This window comes from Lygodium microphyllum, chromosome 16, assembly GCF_053477565.2.
Source record: "Lygodium microphyllum isolate KBCC chromosome 16, Lygodium_microphyllum_v1.1.10, whole genome shotgun sequence".
NCBI lineage: Eukaryota > Viridiplantae > Streptophyta > Polypodiopsida > Schizaeales > Lygodiaceae > Lygodium > Lygodium microphyllum.
The window spans coordinates 77,394,775-77,406,964 of record NC_141150.1 but is presented as its reverse complement, the minus strand read 5'-3'; positions in this window follow the sequence as shown (position 1 = coordinate 77,406,964).

Genomic DNA, 12,190 nt, shown 5'->3' with positions numbered 1-12,190 from the left:
GAAACTCATGGGCCTTCACATGAAGGAGAGCACTTCTATGTTAGCTCACTTCAATGAGTTTCATTTCATTATCAGTCATTTGTCTTCGCAGGGGATTGAATTCAAGGACACTCTTCTTCCCTTATTTCTCTTAGTTACACTGCCTGAATCATGGGAAACCTTTCGCACTGCTATGTGTGCCAATATACCTATTGATGGGTTGCAATTGTAGGTTGTTGAGGGTACACTCTTGAATAACAAAAAGAATGTTGATGCTTCCTGCATCTCTCGTGCTTTGATTGTTAGAGGCAATAATGGCAGGGATGATAATGACCACTGTGGCAAGCAGAGACTCTCAGCAATCTTGCTCTCGGTCATGTGGATAATCTCGCAATAAGTCCCATGGCCATAAGTCCTCATTGACTTGTCATTACTGTAGGAAAGCAAAGCATATTCAGCTGTAGTGCCATAAAATGTGTGAAGATAAGTGCAAAGAAAAGGGCAAGGGTAAAGTACATGACAAACATGATGATTGCAACATTGTCCCTAGCAATTCGAGTGTTAAGATTAAAGAGATTAATATTGTGCAGACTGATTCCGGCGATGATTTCATACTTGTAGCTTCTTGATACTTCACAACTGACCAATGCTTTGTTAAGATATACTCAGTGTTGGCTCATAGATTCAGGGGCTTCCTTTTATGTGACCCCTTATAGAGAGTGGTTTCACTCCTATTGCAGTTTGTTTGGATCTGTCTATTTGGGTAATGACCTGGCATTGGAGATAGTTGGTATTGGTGATGTCTAGTTGCAATTTGATTCAAGTTGCATGTTTACTCTTCATGATGTACATGATGTACAAGCTCTCACGAAGAGCCTTATCTCTACTTGCACTTTGGATAATGCAGATTATGTAGTTTCTTTTGGTGATTCCTCATGAAAGATTAGCTATGGAAATCTTGTCATTGCACATGGTGCTAAGTCTAATACTCTCTACCCCTTGCTTGTATCTGGGTCACTTGACCATATATTTGGCTGTGGATGCAATTCCACATGTATCTCCTAGGCATCGTTTCATAAAAAGTCAAGTATGATATGCATGGATGAACATTTGGCTCTTGTTCATTCAGATGTATGTGGTCGCATGCCATGTAAGTCGTTAAGTGGCGCGAAGTACTTCATTACTTTCATTGATGACTCTACGCATAAGATCTGGGCATATCCTATTAGGCAGAAATCGGAAGTCTTGGCCACATTTTAGCATTGGCTTGCTTTGGTTGAGAACTAGTATGGGTATAGGCTAAAATACCTAAGGTCGAATAGTGGGGATGAGTATATTTCTAAAGCCTTTGAGCAATTTTTGATGAGAGGAGTATTAAGTATCAGTTAACTGCCTCATATACCCCACCCCAGAATTGTATGGCTGAGTGCATGAATAGGATAATTTAGGAGTGAGTTTATAGTATACTGAGCCAAGCAGGCTTACCACAACATTTTTGGACTGAGGCAGTTACTACTACCATACACTTGATAAATCGGTCCCCATGTACTGCTCTTGACTATTAGGTTGCAAAGGAGCTATGGTCTGGAAAACCTTCCTCATATGCAATAAGTTGGATCCTAATTCTAGGAAATGTACCCAAGGACAAGTGCAATAAGTTAGATCCTAAGTCTAGGAAATGTATCTTTATTGGTTATGGGGATGCATGCAATATGGGCTATCACTTATGGGATCCATAGGCTCAAAAGGTTATCTACAACCATGATGTTGTTTTCTATGTTGAGGAGAAAATGGATAAGCAACTTGAGCATGTCATTGAGGTGTGCACGGTGATATTTTAGGAGGAGTCTCTTGCTACTATACAACCTGCAATAGTGGTTGATGCTCAAGTGGCCAAGGTCCATGATGCTCCACAATATGTATAGGCCCCACAGCTAGCTTTGAGGTTGTGTACTAGAGATAAACAACAGCCTACGCAGTTTGTGTCTTCTATGGATTATGTTATGGTGACAAATGCTAGTGAGCCTCTTACTTATGATGAGGCCATGCATAGAGGTGATAGTCACTCTTGGGAGAGGGCCATGCAGTCAGAGTATGACTCACTGTAGAAAAATCATACATATGGGATTTGGTTTCTTTATCTAGTGGCAAGCGTGCTTTGCCATGCAAGTGGGTGTACAAGTTGAAAAGTACCCCTAGACACCCCAAGCAAGGATACAAGGCCAGATTGGTTGCTAAGGGCTTCAAGCAGGAATATGTGGTGGACTTTGATAAAGTCTTTTCTCTTGTTGTGAAGATGACCACCCTACACTTGATATTAGCTTTGGTTGCTTGGCTTTGACTTGGATCTTTACCACATAGATGTTAAGATAGCTTTTCTTCATGGGGACTTGCATGATGAGATTTACATGGAGCAACCTAAGCGGGCTTTGCAGAACATGGCATGAAACACCTAGTGTATAGATTGAGCAAGAGCCTTTATGGCCTTAAGCAAGCACCTAGGGAATGGTATCACAAGTTTGATACCTTTATGCACTCATAGGGATATTCCTGCAGTAATATGGATATGTGTTTATACACAAAGATGACTCATGATAGTAGCCTTATGATTTTGATCCTCTATGTGGATGATATGTTGATTGCTAGTACTTATGATGAACTGGATGCCTTGAAAGGATAGCTCAAGAAGAGCTTTGAAATGAAGGACATGGGACAAGTCTTGCACATTCTTGGGATGCTTATGTGCGCAATCACTCTGAGGGGCTCCTCTAATTATCACAAAAGGAGTACATCCAAAAGGTCCTTAAGCGGTTTTATCTACAAGATGTTAAGTCTATTGGCTATTCTTTTCCTTCTCACTTAAAGATTAGTCAAGGCAATAGTCTGCAATCTAATGAACGGAAGACCGAGATGGCCAAGATCCCTTATGCATATGCAGTGGACAATTTGATGTATGCCATGATAGCCACTCCTAATATAGCATTTGTCGTAGGAGTCATGGCATGATGTATGGCTACACTTGGCAGATAGCATTAGGATGCCATCAAGGGTATCATGAGGTACCTGAAGTGCACATAAGCTATGTGCATCTATTATGGTGGCCAAGATACACTGACTTTGATTAAGCAAGACATGTAAACAAGAAGTCCACCTATGGCTATGTCTTCATCTTCGCTAGAGGTGATGTTTCTTAGATGTCTAGGGTGTAGAAATACACAGCCCTATCTACTACAAAGACAAAGTATGTTACAGCCACTAAGGCTTGCGAGGAGGCTCTCTAGTTATGCCATTTGGTGCCATGACCTTGGTATTAATGATGTGGTCCCTATATTGCATTCGGATTCTATGAGTGCTATTCAATTGGCCAAGAATCTAGTCTTCCATGATTTGAATACGAAGCACATTGAGGTGTGTTACCGCTTTATTCGAGAGGTCATTGAGGACAAGTCCATTGGGCTTGTCAAGATCTCAACTAACCAAAATCATGCTGATCTGCTCACTAAAAGTCTCTCAGTGGAGTGTTTTGTCTTTCTTAGGATGTCGATGGGCATTGGATGAGATGACATCTTTTCCCATCCTATTGTACTTATATACATTTGTACTTTGTCACTTTTTTCTTGTTCTCTCCTCACCAGGGGCACATTCACCTTTAAGTGGAGGTTGTTGGGGGTAAATGCACATGTGCTTAGCCACCCATATATTAGTTACACTAACAATTCCCACATAATTTCACACCTATACACTGTAAGTGGTGAGTGCCCATCACTATCACTTTATTCTTTATTCTTTCAGTGACATTTAAATAAAGGGAAGGCTAGTTACACATTGTGACTGTTGGAGTTCCCACATCTAGTGTGTGTATGTCTCTTTCTCTTGCTCTTGCTCCTTCCACCATAGCTCTCACTTCCACTCCATGCTTCCACTTCAAGGCTCACTTCCTTTAGCACATTATAACAAGTTTAGAATATTAAATTCTCTAACCCGATCTCTAAGGCTAAATTGTCCAAGCATGCACCCTATTTTAACATATAAGTACCATATTTCCACTTGTGAGAGAAAAATGGTTATAGCTAAGCGTTCCAAACCCTATGGGGAGCTGGATAGGACCTGTGGGAAACCTATAGTACCTGCACCTATACCCCAATGATGAAGATGACAACTTCAAAAAAAATCTTCGCAAAAATGAGTCTCAAGGCTAAAATGATTAAGAATCTTTAAGAAATTTGAAACAAGCTAAAGCTTGGACTCAAGCTTTCATGGCTGCCTTTGGATTGCATATTAGGGTTTCAAGAGTGCAAAAGAATTAGAAATAGAGCTTCATTTGGGAGTCTAGACATCATAAACTTGAACTATCCTATGCCAATGATGATTTAGAAGCATCAATGTTATCCAAGAGATGGAGAAATTATGAAGAACAGGGCTAAAAAATCAACACAAATTTCAGGCCACTTGCTAATCCATGTGGCATCATCCTTGGTGGTCAAGATGATATGGAACCTATAGATTTAAATTCCTAGAAGCTTCCCATATCATCCATTCTTAAATAGAAGCAAGATTCATGGAGAAAGATGAAGTTGAAGGGCTCAAGGTTCTATGGAGATCTCGGGCATGAAGAAGAAAAAGTTTTTTTCTAAAAAATAACCATAGTTTGTTTTTCTCCTAAGTTTGGTTAACCCCTATTTTACCAAGTTACTTTCAAAATAGCATGTAACGGATGCACGGCCTACCATTTTAGCCACAATGTAGCTAAATCTCTCCAATATATGTTTAGACTTGTTATGTTAAACATAGTCTTTATCAAGACTATTAGTAGTTTGGTTATCTTATTGAAGTGGTGAGCTTGAGTGGGGAGGATGGCCAATATCTGATAGAACTTGTAGAAGCCCTACGAACTCTCGAGTTGCTAAAGATACAGCTATATATTTAGCCTCTATAGTGGAAATAGCAACACAATGTTGTTTCTTGCTAGTTCAAGAAATAAGAAAACCATTGATAAAGAAAGAATTCCCACTCGTAGAATGGGTAGATAAGTGAGAACTTGCCCAATCTAGATCTGTATAACCCAATTTGATAGAGCTCCAAGATTAGTTTTACCAAGTTACCTTCAAAATAGCATGTAATGGATGCATGACCTCCCATTTTAGCCACAATCAAGCTAATTTTCTCCAATATATTTGTCAGAGCTCCAAGATTAGTTTCTGTTGCAAGTAGAATGCTTGTAAATACCTGCCATGTGGCTCCTATACTTGCTAGCCAAGATTAACGGTGGAAAACTAGAGAAAATATGTTTGAAAACGAGAAATCAAATGGATCAAAAGCTTAAGCATTGATACTACTTATCAGGAGAGAACTAGGAGATGAGAGAAAGAAGAGTAGAGGAGAGAGAAAATAATAATGAGGAGAGAGAAATACTAGAAAGTAAGGAAAAAGGAGAGAGAATCCATAGAAACTGTGCACAAGGAGGTGAGGTAAGAGAGACTGTAAATATATTGATGTTAAAAGATGTGAAATTTTACATGTTTCACCCCTTTGCTACCATGTCAGTATGACAAGGCATTATTAATAATTCCACACTATAATATATATTCTTCCTAACTTCTTATATTATTGTACATTCATTATAAAAGTACATTTATACAATATATATTATTATTAAAAGTCATATAATAAATTATACTATATACAATAAATTATATATTGATAAAATGATCAATATACTATACAATACATATGATTATATTATTAAAAAATCTATCATTGAATATTTTAATACATATATAAATATATATTTTATAATTATATACATACAAAAAGTATTATGATTATATGAAAAATATATTGATCATAATATCATTGGGATATTATATTATATACTATTATATATGATGTACTCCTTTTGTGACAAGTAAAGGGGCCCTTAAGAGCGATCACACGTGATGCACATCCCAAGAGTAGTTTAAGGCTTGCTCCATGTTCTTCATCTCAAATATCTTCTTGAGCAAAATTTTCAAAGCATCCAACTTATCATGAGCTCTCCTAGCAATCGATATATCATCTACATAAAGTACCAAGATAATAAGGTTGCCATCATGAGAGTTCTTCGTATAGAGATATAGATCCATATCACTGTTGGAGTAAGACTGTGACTGGACAAATGTATCAAACTTATGATATCATTCCCTAGGTGCCTACTTAAGACCATAAAGGCTCTTTCTTAACTTGCACACAAGGTGTTTCATACGCTTTCCTGAAAGCCCTTAGGCTACTATTACATATAAGTCTCATCATGCAAATCCGCGTGTAAAAAATCCATCTTAGCATGCATTTAATAGAGATTCAGATCTAATTAAGCAACTAAGGCCAACATCAAGCATAGGGTAGTTATCTTGACTACAAGAGAAAATATATTATCAAAGTCATTACCATGTTCTTGCCTAAAACTCTTAGCAACCAATATGGCCATATATGCTAGCTTGGAGCATCTAGGGTTACTCTTCAACTCGTACACCCAGTTACACGAAAATGCATATTTTCAATTAGGTAAAGGAACCAAATCCCATGTATAGTTTTTCTGTAAAGAGTCATACTCCAACTACTGCATGGCCCTCTCCTAAGAGTGACTATTACCTTTGTGCATGGCCTCCTCATAAGTAAGAGGATCACCTAAATCTATCACTGTAACATAGTCCATGAAGGGTACAAAAATTGATCATTATCTCTAATAGACCATTGCAAAACATACAGTGAGACCTATACATCCTCTCTAATATCATGGTTATGAGCCATTATAGCATAAGGTATAGGCTGTCTAGCTAGCTATACAATAACAAGAGACTTCTCCTGAAAGATCACCTCAACTACTTGCTCATGCCCTCCTCACACTACTTATGCATCTTCTCCTCATGGAAAACAACATCATGGCTATCGGATGACCTTCCAAGCCCGTGAATCCCATAAGCAATAGCCTATCTCACCTAGATTCCCATAACCAAGAAAGATGTATTTCATTGACTTAGGATCCAACTTATTGTGTTTGTCTTTGGGTATATGGCAGAAAGCCTCACATCTAAAGACTCTAAGATGCGCATATGAGGGAGGTTTTCTAGACTATACATCATCTGCAAACTGACAACCAATAGTAGTGCATGGGGATTTTCTTATCAAATGTATGGAAGTAGTAATTGTCTCAATCTAAAAATGTTATAGTAAGCCTACCTAAATAAGCATATTATGAACTCTTTTTGAAATGTTCCTATTCATGCCCTTCACAATACCATTCTGGGATGGGGTGTACGTGGCGGTTAATTGACACTTAATACCCCTCTTATCACAAAGCTTCTCAAATTCTTTAGAAATATACTCACTTCCATTGTTAGACCTTAGGCATTTCATAACCTATACCCTGATTGGTTCTCACAATAAGAGCAAGCCAATGCTAAAAGGTAGATAAGACATCCGATTTCTACTTAATAGAATATGCCTAGACCTTATGCAAATAAACATCAATGAATGTAATAAAGTACTTCATGCCACCCAATGACAAGCAGAGCATGGGACCACATATATCAAAATGCACAAGAGTTAAAGGATCACCCATGTGTGTAATGCCAAACTTCTTATGAGAATTGCGGATTTACCTACCATAAAGACAATGGTTACAAGAGTTAAAATATTTGTAATAAAGAGGTGGAAGATACTACAAACGAGTAAGCATTTTCATTCCCTTTAAGGACATGTGTCCAGGGAGACAATGCCATAAACATATATATGGTATCTCAACCACATCCAAAACATGGTCAAGAGATCAAGATGCAAGGAAAGGGATACATGCTACCAACCTTGGCACCTCGAGCAAAGACAAGATTCTCATGGGTAATCTTCTTCCACACAGAATTGCAAAAGATACATGATATCCTATACCATCCAATTGTCTAGCAGTGAGTAGGCTCTTGATCAAAGCCAGAACATGGCATACATTATATCCTATATCATCCAATTGTCTAGTAGAGAGTAGGATTTTGGTAAAAGTCTAAACATGTCATATGTTATGTAAAACAAAAGTACTGTCTGAAGCAAGCTACAACCTAACATCACAAATACCAATAATATCCAATGCCAAGTCATTTCTTGGTATCATAAAACATGTCATCCTGTGATAGGAATGAAACCAATCCATATGCAAGGTAATATGAAAAGCCCTTGAATCAAGCAACCAACACTGAGAAGAAGTGGACAAGGCATCAACCAATTAACTAATTGACTAGCATAAAGAGAAGAAGTTGCCAAGTTGTAATCGTCATCGAACTTGGGCTCCAAGAGGCATTTACCCCCTCAGAATTCACACTAGATTTACTAGAAACAATGTTGTGCTCATCAAACTTATCAAGCACTTTTTCCTTGCCTTTCTCCTTGTAGTTATCATCATGTATCGTATGGCACTACAACCGAATATGACAGTGCTTTCCATAGTAAATTAGCCCACAAGCAAGAGTAATTGCATCCAATAGCATACATGAGAGCATATATATGAACCAAGAGTCCCATTGTCTCAAAGAACCAAGCTCTTCCAAGCAAGTATAAGCATCTCTCACTGGAAGAGAATCCGAAATGCAAAGCAAGCAAGCAAAGCTCAAGACATATACATCAAAGCATTCGAGAAGCCCAAGCATATCACAAATACATCTAGGAGCATCGAAGCTTCATATACTCATAATTGAGTAAGCATGGAAGCTCAAACCAAAGCCCAAGTACATCGAATGTAGCTCAAATCCAAGTGCCAAAGTGCATGCGCATGCACACAGATACACAGAAAGAGAGTAATAATGTGTACTTGTATGTGTATATAATTTGAATCTAAGAAAGATGAAATAATTTAACCTACGCTTGAATGTTGCAAGTCTATGCATTCTTTTCATTTAGTTTTTCCCACATTGAAAAAGTACTTTAATCGTGTAAAGTAAGCAATATTTAAGCTCTAAATAATTAAGAACGTGTGATGGATCGAATGTCAACATGCAAATGCACATGATCAAAGCTTATTCTTGTGGTGAAGGGCAAATATTCCCCCCCCCCCCCCCCCTTTGATCTACAATTAACAATTTTATTATAGGTTTCAATTGAACCATACTATGCAACAACATTTTTACTTGTTAGAGGATCAAGGGGTTTAGTTATGAAAGTACATTCGGTTTGAGATACTACTCTCCAGCATAACAAGCCAGGTTGTCCTTCTTGAGACTCTCACAATGAGCATTCTTATATGGTATTTTAATGCCTTAATTTTCTATTGGCATACATACCCACATTCTTGTGCTTTGAGATTTCATGATCATTACACAAGCAAAAACCATATTCTATTGTAAAAAACTCTTGTTTTTTTGTAATCATGTGTGGGCTTGTATATGTATCTAACTTTATTTCAAGTAGGGTAGAGGAGCTAGTCAAATAACATGTAAAAAACAGTGCCTTAGTCTCAACTTATTGATCATGACTTTGATGAAGACTATGATAAGCTTTGCTAATGTAGCCTCTTCATCAAGCATATCAATATTTTCTATGCCAAGCTGCATGTTCAAACACTAATACAAAGCTCAAAATCACAATTTAAAGAAAAGTGTTGGTTAACTTGTGTCATCAAGTTGTGGATGTAAAGTTTCTTAAATGGACCAAAGAATTGACAAGGTTTGAACAATGTTGCCTAACAACAATACCCAAAATCACTTATTTACAAATTTGGGCATCAATATTTGTAGAGCAAGTGTTTTGCACACTGAGTGCATTAAATTGTTGATTTTGGGTGAGGAAAAGGGAAACAACTATATACTTCTCTTTGCTCATGTCTCGCTCACTTCGCAATGATGCCAACAATGCAAAGAGCAGTTAGCGGGCCTGATAGGTAACAACAACTTAGTAATACATAATAGAAGGATCTTACTACTATATTATTTTGGTTGCAAGTTCGAAAAGCCCCGAACCTACCCCCTTCCCAAACCTCCCCTTATTAGTTAAAACCCCCTATCTCTTAGCCATAATGACAATATACTAATGTAAAATCCAAGAGAATGGGATATTGTAAATGACTACAAATTTGCCCCCAAAACTCAACCAAAACAAGGGGAAAAAGAGGAGGGAATATCAAAGTACAGAGCTATCCAACAATTGCACGCAATAGATTGCTAAAGTACAATGTCTATTCTCCAAGACAATGTTGAAAACTATAATTACATTAATATTGAAATAAAGACAATAGTATATGCCAAGAAAAAAGCTCCCATTGCTAGGGATATCTGAGTAGCAATTGGGATACAAGGCATATAACTAGTAATGACTAAGCATAAACCACTAGTACTAAAGACTGCCATGAACTCAAATTATTAGTAAACCATACACCCCATAAGCATATACATCATTGACAAATTGCTGACAGAGGTAAGTGTTGGTATCCAACGCATACAAAATTAAATCACCCCACAAGCAAGAGTAATTGCATCCAATAGAATACATAAGAGCATATATATGAACCAAGAGTCCCATTGTCTCAAAGAACTAAGCTCGTCCAAGTAAGTATAAGCATCTCTCACTGGAAGAGAATCCGAAATGCAAAGCAAGCAAGCAAAGCTCAAGACATATGCATCAAAGCATTCGAGAAGCCCAAGCATATCACAAATACATCTAGGAGCATCGAAGCTTCAATACTCATAAGTGAGTAAGCATGGAAGCTCAAACCAAAGCCCAAGTACATCGAATGTAACTCAAATCCAAGTGCCAAAGTGCGTGCGCATGCACATAGATGCATAGAAAGAGAGTAATAATGTGTACTTGTATGTGTATATAATTTGAATCTAAGAAAGATGAAATAATTTAACCTATGCTTAAATGTTGCAAGTCTATGCATTCTTTTCATTTAGTTTCTCCCACATTGAAAAAGTACTTTAATTGTGTAAAGTAAGCAATATTTAAGCTCTAAATAATTAAGAACATGTGATGGATCGAGTGTCAACATGTAAATGCACATGATCAAAGCTTATTCTTGTGGTGAAGGGCAAATATTCCCCCCTTTGATCTACAATTAACAATTTTATTATAGGTTTCAATTGAACCATACTATGCAACAACATTTTAACTTGTTAAAGGATCAAGGGGTTTAGTTATGAAAGTACATTTGGTTTGAGATACTACTCTCAAGTATAACAAGCCAGGTTGTCCCTCTTGAGACTCTCACTGTGAGCATTCTTATATGGTATTCTAATGCCTTAATTTTCTTTTGGTGTACATACCCACATTCTTGTACTTTGAGATTTCATGATCATTACATAGGCAAAAACCATATTCTATTGTAAAACACTCTTGTTTTTTTGTAATCATGTGTGGGCTTGTATATGTATCTAACTTTATTTCAAGTAGGGTAGAGGAGCTAGTCAAATAACATGTAAAAAACAGTGTCTCGGTCTCAACTTATTGATCGTGACTTTGATGAGGACTATGGTAAACTTTGCTAATTTAGCCTCTTCATCAAGCATATCAATATTTTCTATGCCAAGCTGCATGTTCAAACACTGATATAAAGCTCAAAATCACAATTTAAAGAAAAGTGTCGTTTACTTGTGTCATCAAGCTGTGTATATAAAGTTTCTTAAATGGACCAGAGAATTGACAGGGTTTGAACAATGTTGCCTAACAGCAATGCCCAAAATCACTTATTTACAAATTTGGGCATCAATATTTGTAGAGCAAGTGTTTTGCACACTGCGTGCATTAAGTTGTTGATTTTGGGTGAGGAAAAGGGAAACAACTATGTACTTCTATTTGCTCATATCTCGCTCACTTTGCAATGATGCCAACAATGCAAAGAGTAGTTAGTGGGCTTGATAGATAACATCAACTTAGTAATACATAATAGAAGGATCTTACTACTATATTATTTTGGTTGCAAGTTCAGAAAGCCCTGAACCTACCCCCTTCCCAAACCTCCCCTTTTTAATTAAAACCCCCTATCTCTTTCCCCTCCCCTTTTTAATAAGAACCCTCCCCCCTCTCTCACGTATAGGCTCTCTCACTCACACACACTCTCTCTTCCCTCTCCCTTTTTAAATCAAACGCCCCTCTCACGTATAGGCTCTCTTACACACACTCTCTCTCTTCCCTCTCCCTTTTTTAATCAAACCAAACTTTTCACGAACGTCTCTTTCTTCCCCTTTTTAAATCAAAAGTT